The following is a 22,184-nucleotide window of genomic DNA, read 5'->3' as shown; positions in this document are numbered from 1 at the left end:
TATACTGTTAAAGCTCCAATATATAACTTTGTGGGTGTCCCAACCAAATTCACATAGAAATGTGAGTTATAGATCTGTCATTACCATTGATAAGCAGGTCTAAAATAAGCATCAGATCTGTTCTGTGTGCACTATTTCTATGCTTCCCGTTCTTTACTTTCGGTTTTGTAAACCAGCTTAAAACATCTGAAAATATATGATTATTTGGTATTGAAAATATATTTCACAGTGGTTTAGATCGTCACAAAATGAAATTAGCCTATTAGAATTTTATCAAACAATAAATGGCGGAGAGAATTCTGCATACTACACCTTTAAATTAATGTATGGGGTGGGGTGAATAAGAAAATCAAAGTCACACCATTTCTCGAAAACAGTCTCTGTTTATTGTTAAACACTTGAGAGATTGTGGTCATAATTCACTTCAAACCAGGGTGAGAAAACGTAAAAAAACTAAGACAAACAACAAATGTAAAAATACAGTACAAAAAGAGGCCTCGTTTTTTCCACTTCTTATAATTCTGGTTCCTATTCCATGTTGTTGAAAATAATCCGTAACTCTGATCGAAAATTTAAATTGATATCAGCAAATTGTGTGTGTGGATATGGGTGTGTATGTCAATTCACACTTATGTTTCTTCTTTTAATACAGGGGAAATTGTGTGAATTGAGGTTTACAAGCACATATTCGGACTTCTACTTGAAAAGATTAACGGGAAAAAATAAAAAACATCTGACAATGCTTTTTGGGGTCAAAGCCACTTCTTAAACCAAAACAAATGAGTCAGTCATGATCAAATGCAGTTCTCTCTGTGGATATTGATACCATCAGGTCAGACCACTGTTATTTCCTCCAATCCTCTCTAAGCACACGGCCAGATACATTATTATTAACCATTCTGATATAACCATTTGTTTACAAACATGAGTTTGTTGTTTTAATTATGGCTGTTTATTGAACACTTCTAAAGATAGCGGTCAGAGGTGGCAAGCCTTTGTTTGTTTACAGCACACTTGTCCTCTGCAGCAGAGGGAACTATGGGTCTTCTGTTCCTGTGGCGGTCCTCTTGAGAGCCAGTTCCATCATAGCACTTGGTTTTTGCAACTGCACTTGAAGAAACTTTCAAAGTTCTGTATTGACTGACCTTCATGTCTTAAAGCAATGATGGACTGTTGTTTCTCTTTGCTTATTTGAGCTGTTCTTGTCATATATGGACTTGGTCTTTTACCAAATAGGGCTATCTTCTGTACCTTGTCACAACACAACGGATTGGCTCAAACGCATTAAGGAGGAAAGAAATTCCACAAATTGACTTTTCACAATGCACACCTGTTAATTGAAATGCACTACAGATGAGAGAATGCCAAGAGTGTGCAAAGCTGTCATCAAGGCAAAGGGTGGCTACTGAAGACTCAAATATATTCTGATTTGTTTAACACTTTTTTGGTTACTACATGACCATTCATCGAGCAAGTGACCTATGATGTGTCCTGTTTTTAATTTAACCTTATGATTTGAATTGAAAGCCAACATTTATAGTAACACAAACCCACATTCATGGATTTCACAACATTTCATAGTTGTGAAGTCTTCACTACTATTCTACAATGTAGAAAATAGTAAGAATAAAAGAAAAACCCTGGAATGAGTAGGTGTGTCCAAACGTTTGACTGGTACTGTATGTATGCATGTACCACTTTGAGCCTGTAATCAAACCCTCAAATGCTGATGCTGCAGATACTGAACTAGTCGAAAGAAGGCCAGTTTAATTGTTTCTTTAATCAGAACAACAGTTTTCAGCTCTGCTAACATAATTGCAAAATAGTTTTCTAATGTACAATGAACCTTTTAAAATGACAAACTTGGATTAGCTAACAACGTGACATTAGAACACAGGAGTGATGGCTGCTGATACTACAATGGTCATTTACAATATTAACAATGTCTACACTGTATTTCTGATCAATTTGATGTTATTTAAAAAATGGACAAAAAAACAAGGACATTTCTAAGTGACCCCAAACTTTTGAAAAACTCAGCATGAAAAGAAACATCCCTTTTTTCAAAGACAATTCGTAAAAATCCAAATAACTTCACAGATCTTCATTGTAAAGGGTTTAAACACTGTTTCCCATGCTTGTTCAATTAACCATAAACAATTAATGAACCTGTGGAACGGTTGTTAAAATACTAACAGCTTACAGACGGTAGGCAATTAAGGTCACAGTTCTAAAAGCTTAGGACACTAAAGATGCCTTTCTACGGACTCTGAAAAACACCAAAAGGAAGATGCCCAGGGTGCCTGCTCATCTGCGTGAACGTACCTTAGGCATGCTGCAAGGAGGCATGAGGACTGCAGATGTGGCCAGGGCAATAAATTCCATTGTGAGACGCCTAAAACAGCGCTACAGTGAGACAGGACGGACAGCTGATCATCCTCGCAGTGGCAGACCACGTGTAACAACACCTGCACAGGATCGGTATATCCGAACATCACACCTGCGGGACAGGTACAGGATGGAAACAACTGCCCAAGTTACACGAGGAACGCACAATCCTTCCATCAGTGCTCAGACTGTCCGCAATAGGCTGAGAGAGGCTGGACTGAGGGCTTGCAGGTCTGTTGTAAGGCAGGTCCTCACCAGACATCACAGGCAACAACATTGCCTATAGGCACAATCCAACCGTCGCTGGATCAGACATGACTGGCAAAAAGTGCTCTTTCAATGACGAGTCGCGGTTTCGTCTCACCAGGGGTGATGGTCGGATTCGCGTTTATCGTCAAAGGAATGAGCGTTACACTGAGGCCTGTACACTGGAGTGGGATCGATTTGGAGGTGGAGAGTCTGTCGTGGTCTGGGGCGGTGTGTCACAACATCATTGGACTGAGCTTGTTGTCATTACAGGTAATCTCAACGCTGTGCATTACAGGGAAGACATCCTCCTCCCCCATGTGGTACCCTTCCTGCAGGCTCATCCTGACATGACCCTCCAGCATGACAATGCCACCAGCCATACAGCTCGTTCTGTGCATGTTTTCCTGCAAGAAAGGAATGTCAGTGTTCTGCCAAGGCCAGCGAAGAGCCCGGATCTCAATCCCATTGAGCACGTCTGGGGCCTGTTGGATCGGAGGGTGAGGGCTAGGGCCATTCCCCCCAGAAATGTCAGGGAACTTGTAGGTGCCTTGGTGGAAGAGTTGGGTAACATCTCACAGCAATAACTGGCAAATCTGGTACAGTCCATGAGGAGGAGATGCACTGCAGTACTTAATGCAGCTGGTGGCCACACCAGATACAGACTTACTTTTGATTTTGACCCCGTCCCCTTTTTTCAGGGACACATTATTACATTTCTGTGAGTCACATGTTTGTGGAACTTGTTCAGTTTACATCTCAGTTGTTGAATCTTATGTTCATACAAATATTTCCACGTTAAGTTTTCTGAAAATAAACGCAGTTGACAGTGAGAGGACGTTTCTTTTTTTTGTTGCTTAGTTTATATGGGACATTCTTGGGCTCGGGTAATATTGCAGCCCCTCTGACTTTTTATGTTATATTTCAAGTATTGGATCACCAAAATAAAAATGTTAAAAGATTTTGTATATAAATTGAAATGTCCAGTATAATGAATTGAAATAAATATAGCATCCATTTTAACTTCATTATTTAAAAAATCTTATTTTTTAACTGACTAAGAATTGTGCCATGTACCCCGAGCGTTTCACTTAATTTTTACTTGGGAAATTAATATTAAAATGTGCACATAATTAATCACTTTTGCCATTAATGCAAACATATGTGTTCTTTTGTTGAGTAAGTATTTATCAAATAAATGCATGATTATTGATTAAAATCACACAATTTCGGTCTGTCCGTCAGTCTACACTCAACGCCTACCAAACTCTGCCTATAAAAAAATAGTCAGTCCACTAGTGCCATCATTAACAGGAACTGACATCATTCAACAATTTTCAACTGCATGGTACAGAAAGAGGCAAGTAATCACATTCTTTTATATCTGTATTTTGTTGTTATTTTAAAGTCAGGTGGGGATCTTCGACCTGAACAACTCAACCCCGTTACATTAAATAAACATGGAAAACTAGTACCTATCAAAATTATATTTCAACACATAAAAATATACAATCATTTAATTTCATGCACACCATGTGGTCTCCTTTCCTTCACATGAGAAGCAGAGGCCATTTTGAGCCAAAAACCATCACATTCCATTGTAACAGGGTTGTAAACCTGTGACAGGGTTGAGTTACTTACTGCATCTAAACAAATGAATTAATCAATATATTATACATGGTTTACATTCACTTATGAAACATGCTGTAATGTGTTCAATGTGAGCAAAAAATATATTTTAAAGGCAGGTAGCCTAGTGGTAGGAGAGTTGGGCAAGGCTCTTAACTTCCGTTGTTCCTTTAAGTCGCTCTAGAGCCTAAATTACTCAATGATTATAGTGTAGACATGTATATATTCTAAGAAGCTTTGATTTAACGTTATCCATTGAACCATCTAGGGAATGATGGCACCCACATCAGCAGCAGAAAGACAAAGGCAGTGTCGGAAAAAGGGAACAATACCTTGAGAAAAAGCGTCAGAGAAGGAAAATAAATGTTGAAGCAGGGAAAAAGAAACGGAGAAGAGCATACAAAAGAAGCAAGGAGAGGAAAGGAACACTGAGGAACTTGACCACTCCTCCACAAAGTCCAGATGTTGAACATGCGATGGAGATGATGCCAAGCTCGATAAAAGCGGTACCCTCCACCATGAGACTACACCAGGTCATCACCCTTTGCTCCTGGTGAGCTGATGTCTTGTGATGTCAGCAGCCTTTGTTCAACAAAGAAGGACCTAAACTGTGCATGCTTTAACACACAGCACTTCAGTTTCAGGCAGAAGGTCCTGGCTGCCCCAGAACAGCCAGCCAATGAGGAAAACCCACAACCTGTAGATGAAATCCAGTGTGGGAAATGCAGGTGTTCTTGGGCAGTGGTGTGTAGTGGAATTTGATGACCTTTATCCAGGCATCATCCTCAGCACGGATGGCATGTGTACAAGTGAAATGTATGCATCGTGTAGGACCAAACAGATTTTACTGGCCTTATCGAGACGACATCCACTGGTATCAGTTTGATGAAGTCCTTGAGATGATTCCACCCCCACAGCGTGTGACATCCCGCCACCAAGACGTTGAGAGAGTTGTGTTGGCCAGACTCTCAGAAAGAAAACAATTAATGAATTAATGAATGAATGAATATGGTGCTCCTGAGAAGAAGGATCGTCATGCTGACACTAGTGCTGTAGTTACAGCTGTTCTAGCATTCGAAATGCCCTTGGAAAATGTTCCTACTGTTTGATGACACGTTGAACTTTTCTGATGAAACCTGTTGAATGTTTTTAATTACCCCAATGCCTGATGTGTTTTTATATGTTGCCATATTTACTGCAGTTTGGTTAATAAAACCCATATTAATCTAACTATATCTAAATGTCCTTATTACATGGTTACATACAATGAAATGCAATGTTTTGGGGGTAAATCTTGGAGGGATTTTGATTGTAAAACTAAACTAGTTCATATGGAAACCGATGTGTCTCTTCTACCCCGTTACAAGACAATATTTGTTAAATAAAATGTCAAAGATGAATAAATATGAATTTGATGTTTTCTGAGCTCAGTCTGAAATGTTAAGGACAATCCCAAGAAGATCAGATTCATGTCAAAACTCTGAATTGAAAGCATTTTTAAAATTTAAATGGATGACCTGCTGACACAATGTCTATTTCAGGGTTTAATATAGCAAAATTCTAAGATTTTACATACATTTTATATTTATAATAATTTAATTGGACACATGAGCATTAGGTACATGTTGATCTTATAACAAGCATCTTTTATAATCATATTCAGACAACTTCCATATTGTCTGTGACGGGGTTGAAGATAAGTGGTGTCCATTTCAGACAAAAATGGACAATAATAAAATGGCTTTAATGCCTGATGTGGGGAAAAAATGATTGAACATTTAATATGTACTTAATGTTGTGAGGTGTTCAGAAAATGCATTTTAAAAAAAAATATTACCGCAGCACAAGTATGTATGTATGTATGTATGTATATATTGTAACGGTTTTGACTTGGTTATTATTTATAGGGGTGCCAGGTAGGTTGTGCCTACCAGAGAAAACATTGGTTTCTCCTTTTGGTTTGGGAGGGAATGAGTCCCATCTGGTCCGTCAAGTCTACACCAATACAAAGGACTTATGTAAAAGTCAGGATGGAAATAAACTTTTCATAAACCCTTAAAACATTGGAAAGAACTTCAAAAACAACTGTATTCTTTTGCGTGGGTTGTATTACCAACATAAATGATTACACACACATACAATAATATAACACAATGAGTTCTGGTTCCTCCAGAAATGTCCTGTGCCTCGGGTCTAAAAAGAGTCCAGCCCGGTAAAGGAGTTCAGGGAACCCAAGTGACTTTTGTCACGCAATGTTTGTCCGTTCACTCAAGTGTAGCGTAAACCCAGAATTAATCATACAATCAATAACAACTATAAAGCGTATCAACTCTTACTAAGTCCTCAACTACAACTAACTACATAAATCATCACAGTATACATCACATCAAAACAAATGAAATACCGTATACAAAAAGGTTGTAGTCAGTCGGTCAGTCAGACAATCCAATCCGCCAACAAATCTCCAGCTGAGAAAGGCCCTGAAGAAGAGAGAGGTGTAAGTCCACGGACGCAAAGAGTGGATCCGATCCTGGGTAAACTCTATTAGGCTACAAAACACACATTTAAATGCAACAAAACAAATGGAATAGAGAAGCTTCGGAACTGAGGGTTGAAAACATCCTCATTCACGTCTCCATCACAACCCCACTTTGCGCAGCTGATGCTGGCTATTTAATTGGGAATTAAAGGGAAAGCACCCTATTGGAAGGAAAAGCCCTATTTAATTGGCAATTGAAGGGGAAGTGCCCTATTGGAAGGAAAAGCCCTATTTAATTGGCAATTGAAGGGGAAGCGCCCTATTGGAAGGAAAAGCCCTATTTAATTGGCAATTGAAGGGGAAGCGCCCTATTGGAAGGAGAAGCACTGAGACGGTTCATAAAATTCAGGGCCGTCACAGTATGCATGTATGTACACACACACACACACACACACACACACACACACACACACACACACACACACAGTGCATGTATATACACACATCTAAATTTAAGACTAGGCTAAAAACGTACCTTTAAGTGTAAATTATGGGTAGTCCTACCTTACTTTTCATTTACTTTTTATGTCTTCATTGATATTCTGACACCTCATCCCAGACAATCAGTTTTCCCTTGATTAATCAGCGTAGGTTTACATTTGAGGGCTAATGTGGCAAAGGTAACTTCACGTTATCCTAGTTAAACTGGTGGTCCACATGCCAAATGAAGCCACGTCACCTGACCAGGAGGGCTGTGACAGTCATGGAATTTTGGATGATGGTTATTGGTCTTTTTGGGGGATTTTAAGAGGCACATTTTCTCCTCTCCTCCTGACTGCAAGTTGTTTCAGCAAGGAGCAACAAAGATTCATCACGTTGTGAAGAGTCCGTGTTACCGCAGACACCGACTCAACCGCACGAATAACCGACTGTCCCGTCTTCAGTCAGTCGTTCGTAAATAAAAACAAAACGGTTGTGAAAAATAATAACAACAATGGTTCGTCTGTTTCAGGATTATGCTGTAATTGTGCCAGCCCTACTGACCAAGACAAACCAGGACTTGTTCATGTGGTCCACAAAAACTCTAGACTCTAAGCATACGGCACAGTATGTTTGAGTGGGTCCGAGTGAAGAGTCTGTGAGAACTGAAGCTGAACTGCTACAGTCACTTTGACCCCTATAGTCCTCCAATGTCAATGCCATATTATGAAACACGGTGTTCCATTCTGAGCCTGCTCAGTGCATATGTATGTGAATGCGTGTACATGTCAGTGCTGACCACAGGTTGGGCTGCCTGACTTGCTTATGTAACCAAAAGACTGCTATGCAATTTCTATCAATAAAGGGGGGATAGGTGGAGTAGGGGTTCATTTTAAATGTTATTAAGATTTGTCTTGGGTATTCCGAATACATTCCACAACCATATATAATTTGATGGCTTTCTCATTATGGCATTGACTGGCTTTACATTCATAGTCCTCTACCAATATTGCAGACAAATAGAGTGAAGCACTAACTACCATGGACAAACAAAATGGCGTACTCACAATTTCTGTCCTATTTCACTCTCCACCTTTCTACGTTCCTACAAGGAAAGGAGGGAAGGATTTGGTTGAAGTCGTTTGTCCCTAGCAACATATATAGGGGCTTATTTGTAAGGCTGAGTGACCGCCCAGTTTCACCCCCTTAGACACCTCTTCCCCAGAGCTAAACAACCTAAACACGTTCTGCGCATTTCTCTGCGTCATATTTCTGAACAGCTGAAATAAAAAACCCACATTTGAAATAACATTTCAAAAATGTATATATTTTGTAGCCTAATTTGTTTGGTTGTTTATCGATCGGGAAGAGGCGTCAAGAGAATTCAGCCATGCAGCCACTCCGTATTTGTAAAGGGGCGACTTTGAGGGCTGTAATATAGGGGAAGGGCAGACACGTCCAGTACAGTGACATCTGCAGCGTGCTAGAAATGCAATGAGGCTCAGATTGAAGTTAATAACAGCCAAACCTTAGTCAAACCCCTCAGATTATGGACGCGCATTTTCTTATACATTACTTTCTGTGTGTGCATTGCACAAGGCGGTGCCTGTTGCATCAGCAATTTGTCATACTGTAAGGGGTGTGTGTGTTCGCATTCAGACTCTCGTCACAGGCGGTAGGTACTGTAGCTGGTCTCTGGTGTAGTGGGATCAGGGTCACTTATCCACAGCTCCAGGGAGCGGCTCAGCCTCAGCCTGACAACACTCACAAATCTCATCCTTCTGCCCAGACTGACACTCACAAAATGGGTTTCTCCACATCCAACATCAGAAAAGGCTAGTATAAAAAAAATATACCACTTGTTTTTAATCCTTAAGGAGTCTACTGACACAGCCGTGAATCAAATCTAAGTAACATAAAAAATCCCCATCAAAATTCATTAGTTCAAGCTAGAGCTATCAGGTTTTTTGTACGGGCTGCGTCTCAATCTACTGCCTATGTCGGCCTTCTGCATCTGCAGAAGATGGCCGAGCTGTAGCCTTGTTTGTCAGACCATGAGGAATCTCACAAAAACCTATGTAGCGTCCGAACGGTTTGGCCTACAAACTATTATTCCACTCTATGGAAAGGGGAGACTCTCACAAGTGCCGTCTGAAGGTAACCCATACAAAAAGGAATGGAAGAAAGAAGGTAGTTATGCCAACAAAAATAAGGGATCAAATGTGTCCAGAAAAACATAAATATTTCCTGAGCTTTCTCATATCTCCTAGATATAGCACATAGTCAAAAAATAAATCATAAGGTTTTGAAGTGTGTCTTTTTTGCCATTTATGAACCTGTTACTCAATGTGTTTCTATGGGCTATAGTAGAAAAGGCCTAATTCTATATTTGATCAAATCCTGTATCTTTACTTTTGGGGGATCCCTAAAGGGGTCGTAAAATTACAAATCAAATAGCTAATGACCATCTTAAAACAGTTCCATGTTACCTTAGTACCCCACCGCCCCTATGACTTAAGCCACTCACCAATGACTCAGTGGAATCTGTCGTCAGGGAAACCCATTTCTCCTCCAGAGGCGAGGCCATAAGGCTTGCATCAGTGAGTCTATTCTGACTGGTCAGCCTGAGCCACATGTCAAACATCTGCTGCATGTCCCTCACTGTGGACGGGAGGGGACAGGGATTAGCGTTGGAAACAAATACACTGTAAATACATGATTTGTTTGGCCATGACACATGCAAAAAGAGGAAAAGCAACAGAAAGACAGAATCTTACAGCTGTTGTTCTTCATGTACGTCCAGACGTCCCTTTCTTCCAGAATGTGGGCGAAGGAACAGTTCCCGATGTCAGTGGCACTTCTTCTGCTTCATCACATGGACACACATCTAGGGAGACTGCTTTATTATTGCACTGTCTGTCCTGATTGTATACTTTCCTGTGATTTTATTTGACAATCCTTATAATCGGATGTCAAAACACAATTGAAACGGATGCTGACATACTGGCCCTTCTTTAAAGAAACCCTTTTCCTTCACAAGTAGTAGCACGACAAATAGCTAACCTACCGTGGAACAAAGGCCAAGCTGCCTATAGGTGTAAAGACGAGAGGAGGAGAGCTGTAAACAACATCAGCTGTATTCAGCATGTGAGAGGTCTGCTGGAAATGACTGCCTGATTGGAGAGATTAAAACAGACCCCGAGGGGAGAGAGGGATGGAGAAAATTAGTAGAGAGGGGTGACTCAGTTCATACTTAGGTGGGTGTGACTGTGTATGAGAGAGGGGAAGGGTGAAAAGAGTGAGTGATGGAGGGATAGAGAAGGGGGAGGGACTTACGTCATACTGCTGTGGGTATGCATGGGAGAAGGGAAGAGGCCGCACAACGACCCACTTCTTCTTCTCCAAAGACTTCACCAGCAATACCCAACGCTTCTTAGTCCAGCTGGAGAAAGGGGGAAAGGGGAAGACAGAGATGAGGAAGAGAGATGAGAGATGGGCGGGAGAAAGAGAAAGAAAAGAACATGACTATGGACTACAATCATAAAGTTAGTGAAATTGACCATTCAGAACAAGGTATTTTGCATTTCTATAGAGTTAATCCTTTAATGGGCCTATTTCTTTAACATTCCTTTTATCCTATTAAATATCAGTTCAGGCCTGGTCATGAAACAGATGGTAGCCCCTGCAGCCTCATATTGACACAAGAACTTCAGCACTTACCATGAGTGCAGATGTCAGTTTGATATCGTCTCTCACCTGTCGTGCAGTACTTGAGGGCCTTGTCTGGTTCGTGGACATGTCCATCCATCTGGCCACAAACGTCATCTTCAGGTTTAACCCCCTGCCATCCCCTCCACCCCTGAGGTTGTCTCCCACTCCCCCTATTCCCCCCACCACAGCTCTGGTGTGTAACGTGCACAGGCAGAGAGCATGAGTGAGAGAGATCTTGTAAATCAGGCCCTTAAAACAATAACGCAAATGGTGTATTGTATTAGGAGACAAGGGCATCCTGCCCATCTCATGCTCACCTTCTGTTTCTGAGCATTTTGCTCTAGCCTGTACCAGAGCCTCTTGGACTTCTGTACCATCTCATGGGTGATACCTGGGAGAGAGAGGGAAGTTAATAAAGACACACAAAGTAACAGATGATAGCGTGAACTTTGGTTATTTTGCTGGAATCCTTGATAGAGTGTGTCTGTGTGTGCAGCCATGCTTGCAAACACATGAGTACTTCTGTACCGGTGTCCTGCTGCAGCACCTAGCACTTGAGTTCTATGACGGAGTGGGCAAAGGAGCAGCTGTCCTCGCGCTGGCAGCCGTAACGCACCTCGTGGCGACACATGTCAAACTCGCAGAGGGGGTGCAGCGGGCGCACCTTACTGTGGCGCACGTTGGCAGAACACACCACATGCACTAGGCACCTGAGAAAACAGGGATGAGATAGAGGGGGAAGAGATGGAGGAGGAGAGAGAAGGAGAGGGCAGAAGGGGACAGGGTGCAAATAGCTGACTTGAATATTGTCTGAGGGAAATTGGATTTAGAATCCATTATACCAAGACAAAGTGCTTATTTGGATCTGATACAATGAAGGACAGAGAGAGGATGACGGAAAAGTACAGAAAGGTCTAGGAGAGTCACTTATCAAAGGGATGCCGGGCAGTGAGGTTTGAGCAGACAGCCAAGTTCTCTTTGCTGCACTTGCTGATGATGGGAGGCTTACTGTCAAAACATTCTTGCAGAGGGAGAGAGAGCGAAACGGAGTGTGTGCGTATATACAGAATACTGCAAAGTTCACCATGTGGAGGTCTATGTGCATCACACCCTACCTCACAGAGGAACATGAACATGCCCATGTGCTGCTGCAGCAGGAGTGTGACGCTGAGTGCCCGTCTCTCGGTGCTGCTCAGCGGGTCAAACAGCAGCTCCCTTCTCAGAGCCCCCTTCCTCTCCTGGGTCCACAGGTATATTTCCTCCTGGCAGTAGGCAAATGTGCAGTTCTCCCCATACTGGCATTCCTGGCGCTCCTGGACCTCTTCAGGGAGACAGAGGAGGAGCAGGAAATAGGTATGAGGTAGAGAGTACATAATATTTACTATCACTGATGGAAAATTCTGTTTAAGCAACATTAAAACTACTGCCAGCACTTCTGTGCTTATTTGAGTAAGAGAACATGCATGTGCTGGTGACACGGTCTCTGATTTAATTAGAATTCAAGGCACACTTCACCAGCATGGCTACCACAGCATTCTGCAGCGATACGCCATCCCATCTGGTTTGCGTTTAGTGGGACTATCATTTGTTTTTCAACAGAACAATGACCCAAAACACACCTCCAGGCTGTGTAAGGGCTATTTGACCAAGAAGGAGAGTGATGGAGTGCTGCATCAGATGACCTGGCCTCCACAATCACCCGACCTCAACACAAACCAATTGAGATGGTTTGTAATGAGTTGGACGGCAGAGTGAAGCAGCCAACAAGTGCTCAGCATGTGGGAACTCCTTCAAGACTGTTGGAAAAGCATTCCAGGTGAAGCTGGTTGAGAGAATGCCAAGAGTGTGCAAAACTGTCATCAAGGCAAAGGATGGCTATAGAAAGGGTGGCTATAGAAAATATATTTGGATTTGTTTAACACTTTTTTGGTTACTACATGATTCCATGTGTGTTATTTCATAGTTTTGATGTCTTCACTATTATTCTACAATGTAGAAAATAGTAAAAATAAAGAAAAATCCTGCAATGAGTAGGTGTTCTAAAACTTTTGAGGCCAGTACTGTGCGTACCTTTGCAAAACACAAAGGCCCCCCCCCAGGAAGTTATTTCGATGGGATGGGGTCTTCTTTGTTCTTGAAGCGAGACAGCAGCAGGTCCCTCTTACAGCGGTGAGCTGCTTCCACCTGGTACTGGTAGTCTATATCCCACAAACCTGCAGAGAGAAGAGTAGGGGAACTTATCAGAATAAGGAATATCACAAAAGCATAAATAACAACAATAGAATAAATGCAATCTGGGAATTTAAAAAACACACATAGTATAGAGTATAAAGTATAGTATCAAGTATAGAGACATCCATGTTGTGATAAACTCAGAAGACAGGAGAAAGAAGATGAGAGTATCCATCGGAGTGTTCAGGCGTTATGCCGCTGTCTTACTGTGTGAGGGGAGCTGTGTTTGTAGATCCCAGAGATGATACTGTGAGAAATTCTTCCCCCTGGAGAACAGAACTGCAACACAAGGACACAGGGATACCAGACACCGTGTGGCCATACAGCAGTGCTGCTGACACAAACTAGCTTCAACAACAACTAACACATTCCCCGAGGACTGTTCAGGGTCACTGGGCAGTTCTGGGAAGGTTTAAGTAACAGCTGATGCAGGTTTAAACGGTATGGTTGCAAAATAAGACTGGATAGTGGCAAAAAAAAAAAAAGCCTGCTACAATGGCTTTGCTGTTTTCAATATAATTGACATCACCAAAGCACACACCCGGACCCATACACCTTGTTCATATGTCTCATCCACTCACCAGGCAAGATGTACTCAGAGAGGGAGTCCAGCCCTCCAATTCCAGCCCCTCCTTTGCCCTCTGTGTCCCCAGCCTCCGGGGAAAAGGCCCCCAGGGCATCCAGCACCTGTGTGGAGGTCTGGTCCCTCTGGCCCAGCGAGGGGTAGGTCTCCAGAGCGGACATCTGGCTGACAGTGAAGCTGAAGAAGGCAGGGGGTAGCTGGGGTGAGGGGGCTGGAGGAGTATGGAGGGTGCAGGCCCACAGCTGTGTTGGGGAGGTTGGTGGGGATAGCGCCTTGGACTGGGCTCTGTGACTGAGGGAGAGAGACATATTATTCTAGATCTCCTTCTAGACCAAAAATGCATAGCTCTGTGCTCCATGTAAGGTACTTCAGTGGTGGAAGTTCAACTACTAAAATGTGCAACCCGTCAGGCAGTAGTGGAAAAAGTATGCAAATGTCATACTTGAGTAAAAGTAGATACCTTAATAGAAAATTATTCAAGAAAAAGTCACTCATTAAAGTACTACTTGAGTAAAAGTCTAAAAGTATTTGGTTTAAAATATACAGTGCCTTGCGAAAGTATTCGGCCCCCTTGAACTTTGCGACCTTTTGCCACATTTCAGGCTTCAAACATAAATATATAAAACTGTATTTTTTGTGAAGAATCAACAACAAGTGGGACACAATCATGAAGTGGAACGACATTTATTGGATATTTCAAACTTTTTTAACAAATCAAAAACTGAAAAAGTGGGCGTGCAAAATTATTCAGCCCCCTTAAGTTAATACATTGTAGCGCCACCTTTTGCTGCGATTACAGCTGTAAGTCGCTTGGGGTATGTCTCTATCAGTTTTGCACATCGAGAGACCGAAAATGTTTCCCATTCCTCCTTGCAAAACAGCTCGAGCTCAGTGAGGTTGGATGGAGAGCATTTGTGAACAGCAGTTTTCAGTTCTTTCCACAGATTCTCGATTGGATTCAGGTCTGGACTTTGACTTGGCCATTCTAACACCTGGATATGTTTATTTTTGATGTGTACCAGAAAAATATTTATAAAGCCTTTATTACACCAGACTAAAAAACAGTTGAATGTATTCGTGAATTGTAGTTTATTTATTGTTTAGGTTTAATTATTCAAAGCTCCCTTTATCTAATTTTAAGGCAAAAATGCTTGATTTCATTTCGAAGCATGAATGTCTTGTATGCTGTGTGATGGCAGGAACGAATGAATGATTGATACAGTAGCCTATATATTGAAATATAAGCATAAGTAAGTTGAAGTATTAAGACTAAACAAAACAGGCTCTTAGGCCTACTGCTCGATAGTGGTTATACAAGGCTGCTATACAACTCCTACTAATGATAACGGCATTGTTTATTATAATGATCATTATAATAACAACGAGATCAAGAAAAAGAAGAGTATAGGAGCGAGAACTGCATGCATATTATGTGTAACAAACAGGTGCTGTTAGATTACAATATTATTTCTCTGCCTGTTTGGAACAGTGCTTAATTACAGCATGGAAAAGACTAAAAACAGCCAAATCTGCGAAATTGTTTTATATGACATTTTGCCGTTCCATGAGGCTCGTTGCTCACGGAAATCAGTAGGCTATTAAACAAACAGTAAAACAGGCAACAGAAGCAGGATCTGTCTTATTTCTGTAGATATATATGGATGATTTATAAAGCCAGGCACATTTAACAGTTACGCTATTGATTATAGACCTAAATAAGTTGTGGTTTCCCCTCTCCTCAATTTTCTTAGACATTTAGGCTAAGCCCTATTCACATGGGACACGTATTATTAGAGAATGTTGGTTATGTAATAATTACCCCAGAATGTCCGTTATTCCAGAGGACGATTCGGACTGGATTAGTTTTTCCCAAACTGCCCAGTAATTCATAATTCTTTCTCAATAAATATTGACAGTTGACGGAAGCCTGGAAGTTCTTCTAGGCGTGAAGATATTTCAACAAGTCCAGGCGCTAACAGGGCTACACTGTCAACTCAAGCTCGATTCCAAAGTTTCTAAACCATACCAAACCATCTCTGGAATACAGTGCATTCGGAAAGTATTCAGACCCCTTGACTTTATACACATTTTGTTACGTTACAGCCTTATTCTAAAGCGGATTGAATTGTTTTTTCACCCTCATCAATCTACACACAATACCCCATAATGACGAAGTAAAAATACGTTTTTAGACATTTCTGAAAAAAAAACATCACATTTACGTAAGTTGAAGCACCTTTAGCAGCGATTACAGGCTCAAGTCTTCTTGGGTATGAAGCTAAAACCTTGGCACACCTGTATTTGGGGAGTTTATCCCATTCTTCACTCCAGATCCTCTCAAACTCTGTCAGGTTGAATGGGAGCTTCGCATCACATATATTTTCAGGTCTCTCCAGAGATGTTAGATCGGGTTCAAGTCCCGGCTCTGGCTGGGCCACTCAAGGACATTCAGAGACTTGTCCCAAAGCCACTCCTGCGTTGTCTTGGCTGTGTGCTTAGGGTTGTTGTCCTGTTGGAAGGTGAACCTTCGGCCTAGTCTGAGGCCCTGTGCGCTCTGGAACAGGTTTTCATCAAGGATCTCTCTGTACTTTATTACGTTCATCTTTCCCTCGTTCCTGACTAGTCTCCCAGTCCCTGCCGCTGAAAAACACCATAGGGATTAGATGTTGACCGATGAATCAGAATGGCCGATTAATTGGGCCGATGTCGAGTTTTCATAACAATCGGAAATCTGTATTTTTGGACACCGATTTGTCAGATTAAAACAATTTTTTTACACCTTTATTTAATCTTTATTTAACGAGGCAAGTCAGTTAAGAACACATTCTTATTTTCAACGCTGGCCTAGGAACGGTGGGTTAACTGCCTCGTTAAGGGGCAGAACGACAGATTTTCACCTTGTCAGCTCAGGGGATTCAATCTTGCAACCTTACAGTTAACTAGCCCAACGCTCCAACCACCTGCCTCTCATTGCAGTCCACGAGGAGGCTGCCTGTTACGCGAATGCAGTAAGCCAAGGTAAGTTGCTAGCTAGCATTAAACTTATCTTATAAAAAACAATCAGGCCTCCCGGGTGGCGCAGTGGTTAAGGGCGCTGTATTGCAGCGCCAGCTGTGCCATCAGAGTCCCTGGGTTCGCACCCAGGCTCTGTCGTAACCGGCCGCGACCGGGAGGTCTGTGGGGAGACGCACAATTGGCCTAGCGTCGCCCGGGTTAGGGAGGGCTTGGTCGGTAGGGGTGTCCTTGTCTCATCGCGCACCAGCGACTCCTGTGGCGGGCTGGGCGCAGTGTGCGCTAGCCAAGGTGGCCAGGTGCACGGTGTTTCCTCCGGCGCATTGGTGCGGCTGGCTTCCGGGTTGGATGCGCACTGTGTTAAGAAGCAGTGCGGCTTGGTTGGGTTGTGTATCGGAGGACGCATGACTTTCAACCTTCGTCTCTCCCGAGCCCGTACGGGAGTTGTAGCGATGAGACAAGATAGTAGCTACTACAACAATTGGATACCACGAAATTGGGGAGAAAAAGGGGTCAAATTCAAAACAAAAAAACAAAAAATCAATCAATCATAATCACTAGTTAACTACACATGGTTGATGATATTACTAGTTTATCTAGAGTGTCCTGCATTGCATACAATCGATACGGTGCGTATCGTTGCTCTAATGTGTACATAACCATGAACATCAATGCCTTTCTTAAAATCAATACACAGAAGTATATATTTTTAAACCTGCATATTTGGCTAAAAGAAATCCAGGTTAGCAGGCAATATTAACCAGCTGAAATTGTGTCACTTCTCTTGCGTTCATTGCACGCAGAGGTCAGTGTATATGCAACAGTTTGGGCTGCCTAATTTTCCAGAATTTTACGTAATTATGACATAACAGTGAAGGTTCTGCAATGTAACAGGAATATTTAGACTAATGGATGCCACCCCTTAGATAAAATACGGAACGGTTCCGTATTTCACTGAAAGAATAAACGTCTTGTTTTCGAGATGATAGTTTCCAGATTCTACCATATTTTTTTAATTTGAATTTTACCTTTATTTAACTAGGCAAGTCAGTTAAGAACAAATTCTTATTTTCAATGACGGCCTAGGAACAGTGGGTTAACTGCCTGTTCAGGGGCAGAACGACAGATTTGTACCTTGTCAGCTCAGGGGTTTGAACTTGTAACCTTCCGGTTACTAGTCCAACGCTCTAACCACTAGGCTACCCTGCCGCCCCAGGGGCCTAAGGCTCGTATTTCTGTGTGTTATTATGTTATAACTAAGTCTATGATTTGATAGAGCAGTCTGTCTGAGCGGTGGTAGGCAGCAGCAGGCTCGTAAGCATTCATTTAAACAGCACTTTCGTGCGTTTGCCAGCAGCTCTTCGTTGTGCGTCAAGCATTGCGCTGTTTATGACTTTAAGCCTATCAACTCCCGAGATTAGGCTTGTGTAACCGATGTGAAATGGCTAGCTAGTTAGCGGGGTACGAGCTAATAGCGTTTCAAACGTCACTCGCTCTGAGACTTGGAGTGGTTGTTCCCCATGCTCTGCATGGGTAACGCTGCTTCGAGGGTGGCTGTTGTCGTTGTGTTCCTGGTTCGAGCCCAGGGAGGAGTGAGGAGAGGGACGGAAGCTATACTGTTACACTGGAAATACTAAAGTGCCTATAAGAACATCCAATAGTCAAAGGTTAATGAAATACAAATGGTATAAAGAGAAATAGTCCTATAATAACTACAACCTAAAACTTCTTACCTGGGAATATTGAAGACTCATGTTAAAAGGAACCACCAGCTTTCACATGTTCTCATGTTCTGAGCAAGGAACTGAAACGTTAGCTTTTTTTTACATGGCACATATTGCACTTTTACTTCTCCAACACTTTGTTTTTGCATTATTTAAACCAAATTGAACATGTTTCATTATTTGAGGCTAAATTGATTTTATTGATGTATTATATTAAGTTAAAATAAGTGTTCATTCAGTATTGTTGTAATTGTCGTCATTATTACAAATAAATAAATAAAAATAGGCCGATTAAGCGGTATCAGCATTTTTTTGGGGTCCTCCAATAATCGGTATCGCCGCTGAAAAATCATAATCGGTCGACCTCTAATAGGGATGGTGCCAGGTTTTCTCCAGATGTGACGCTTGGCATTCAGGCCAAAGAGTTCAATCACGGTCAGATTTATGAAGAAAATGTTTTATTTAATACATTTTAGAGTAAGGCTGTAACGTAACAAAATGTTGAAATATTCAAGGGGTCTGAATACTTTCCGAATGCACTGTACCTGTCCTGGCATTTTGATATTTGAGTGGGTAGAGTCAAAGGTAACGAAACTTATCTGAGGGCTTACGTAGGCCTTACGGACCATCAGGCCTAGTTTATTAGCCAGGTCCTGGGCCAGTTCACCCACCTGCCTGTCCTGTATGAGAAATAAAGTACACCCCATAAACAATCAGTTCAAATTAAATGTTTTATTCTAAAGAAATGCGAGTAACTAAAAGCATGTCATAGAATAAATTAGATTCATCATTTTAATTGAACTATGGTTCCGGTGCTCGTGTGCCCTGTGGCCTTGACTTACATGTGGGGCAGTGAGAAGGCATCCAGTGCCACACCCATAGGCCTCCCGGAGTCGGCCCAGCTCCCTTAGAGAGCTTTTCTGTAGAGCGCCCTGCGACTTAGCTGCTTTTCCTTCACTCTGTGGTCCAACTCATCCCAAACCATCTCAATTGGGTTGAGGTCAGGTGATTGTGGAGGCCAGGTCATCTGATGCAGCACTCAATCACTCTCCTTGGTCAAATATCCCTTACACAGCCTGGAGGTGTGTTTTGGGTTACTGACCTGTTGAAAACCTAATGATAGTGGGACTAAGTGCAAACCAGATGGGATGGTGTATCTCTGCAGAACGCTGTGGTAGCCATGCTGGGTGAGTGTGCCTTGAATTCTAAATCAATCACAGACAGCGTCACCACAAAGCACCCCACACCATCACACCTCCTCCTCCATGCTTCACGGTGGGAACCACACATTCGGAGATCATTCGTTCACCTACTCCGCGTCTCACAAAGACACAGTGGTTGGAACCAAAAAATCTCAAATTTGGACTCATCAGGCAAAAGGACAGATTTTCACCGGTCTAATGTTCAATGCTCATCTTTCTTGGCCCAAGCAAGTCCCTTCTTCTTATTGATGTCCTTTAGTAGTGGATTCTTTGCAGCAATTTGACCATGAAGGCCTGATTCACGCAGTCTCCTCTGAACAGTTGATATCGAGATGTGTCTGTTACTTGAACTCTGTGAAGCATTTATTTGGGCTGCAATCAGAGGTGCAGTTAACTCTAACAAACTTATCCTCTTCCTTTCCAGTGGCAGTCCTCATGTGAGCCAGTTTCATCATAGCACTTGATGGTTTTTGCAACTGCACTTGAAGAAACTTTCAAAGTTTATGACATTTTCTGTATTGACTGATCTTCATGTCTTAAAGTAATGATGGACTGTCGTTTCTCTTTGCTTATTTGAGCTGTTCTAGCCATAATATGGACCAAATAGGACTATCTTCTGTATACCACCCCTACCTTGTCACAACACAACTGATTGGCTCAAATGCATTAAGGAGGAAAGAAATTTAACAAGGAGCACCTGTTAATGGAAATGCATTCCAGGTGACTACCTAATGAAGCTTTTTGAGAGAATGCCAAGTGTGCAAAGCTGTCATCAAGGCAAAGGGTGGCTACTTTGAAGAATCTAACATATAAAATCCATTTTGTTCAACACTTTTTTGGTTACTACATGATTCCATATGTGTTATTTCATAGTTTATGTCTTCACTATCATTCTACAATGTAGAACCTAGTAATAATAAAGGGAAAATCCTAGAATGAGTAGGTGTGTCCAAACTTTTGACTGGTACTGTACACATGCTAACTAACCATTTTAACATTGTTAAGCGTGTGTGTGTCTTACAAACTGAAAGTGTGCCGCTGCCCTGTTGACGTAGAGCTCTGCCTGAGCATAGCGGGCCACTTTGACCCCGTTATCCACCCAGTCGCTTTAGCTTGTAACTAACGTCAGTTTCTCTTTGGTTTGTTTACTTACGTCTGATCTTCAACCAGCAGTGACAAGAGTAGCTAATTATATCAGCTGGCAATTCAGTTTACAGAACATATTTTTGATTAACGTTATTTATGGAGAGCCCATTTGCCTGCATCAGGGACAGCATCGTACCACCGGGGCTAACGAGGTAGTTAGCTGGCTGGGTCAGTTCAAAATAACAGTGACAACTGAATAACAGATATACAGCTTCATAACTGGGATTTTGTAAATTCGTAAGGTAGCTAAACTGACTGGACATTAACGTGCTAGCTAAAGTTAGCTACTCACCGAAAACAACACCCCGCCCGACCTTGTTCTTCTCCAATAAATAACTTATAGAATATTAATCATCCAGACACACATTTGTCCCATCCAGACACACATTTGTCCAGGGTAAATGGTTGTTGAATCTGGACGGAACATGTGAGAGTTTTTACCCCAAATTCTACACAGTTCTTCCCCAATGAAGTTGCGCTCAAATCAAGAGATGAGACGCTTGGTCCTGTAGAACTGCGGGTTGGTTGATAGTGGCTATTTTCAATGTGACCACTAGGTGGCAGTTGCATTGACGAGCAAGCAGAGTCAGAGTTAACAAGAGTTTGTAAATAAATGTTTATCATGTTCATAAATTCCTTTTTGATTGTTGAACACATTTTGAAAAAACCTGTGGGAAAAGTATTGATATTACACAAAAAGAGATGATGTATGCTGGTTGCTGGAAGCTGTTTACCGAACCAGGGCAGAGGAACCAGGGTCTTGCTCTGTACCTGTTTTACTGAGCTTCCTTCAGAAACAATTGGACTCAGGTCGCTCTGCCTTAACCTTGAAGGTGTATGCCTCAGCCATATCGTCTAACCATTTACTCATCGATGGAAAATCGTCAGGGGCCCATTTCCTCATCTGCCAATTCGTACAAGGTGTCCGCCAACTGCATCCCCCCGGGCTAGTATTGGAGGCTTTGACAAAATCTTATTTTGAGCATACGGAGGAGGCGGACATAAAATGGTTCTCGGAAATTGCTTTCCTCTTGTAGAGGACTGCTAATTCCTATGTAGGTGACATTACATTACTGCTAATTCCTATGTAGGTGACATTACACTACTATAGCTGAGACACATAGTAAAACAGGTCGGGCCCCATACAGGATATTTCTCACACACACACTCACTGTAATCATCCAGAACACTGTCACAACAGGATACTCCTAGCCACAGGTGCTAGCCGGCAGTTCGGCCACAACTCCCCTGAAGATAGGGACGCACACACTTTACACACTGACCCCAGAAGACAGGGACGACGCACATACAGTACACACATAGCTGCCGAGGACACCCAGATAAGACACCCA

General features: G+C 42.1%; 1 pseudogene; it reads right to left on the bottom strand.

Moving 5' to 3' along the window:
- Positions 1 to 4,002: 4,002 nt before the first annotated feature.
- On the bottom strand, positions 4,003 to 21,355 carry LOC115144481 (zinc finger CCCH domain-containing protein 7B-like; annotated as a pseudogene).
- Between the last annotated feature and the right edge of the window lie 829 nt (positions 21,356 to 22,184).

The sequence above is a fragment of the Oncorhynchus nerka genome, linkage group LG16 (genome assembly GCF_034236695.1).
Source record: "Oncorhynchus nerka isolate Pitt River linkage group LG16, Oner_Uvic_2.0, whole genome shotgun sequence".
Taxonomy (NCBI): Eukaryota; Metazoa; Chordata; class Actinopteri; order Salmoniformes; family Salmonidae; genus Oncorhynchus; species Oncorhynchus nerka.
Note: the sequence above shows the minus strand (reverse complement) of the source record. Positions and strands in the feature narration are given on the sequence as shown.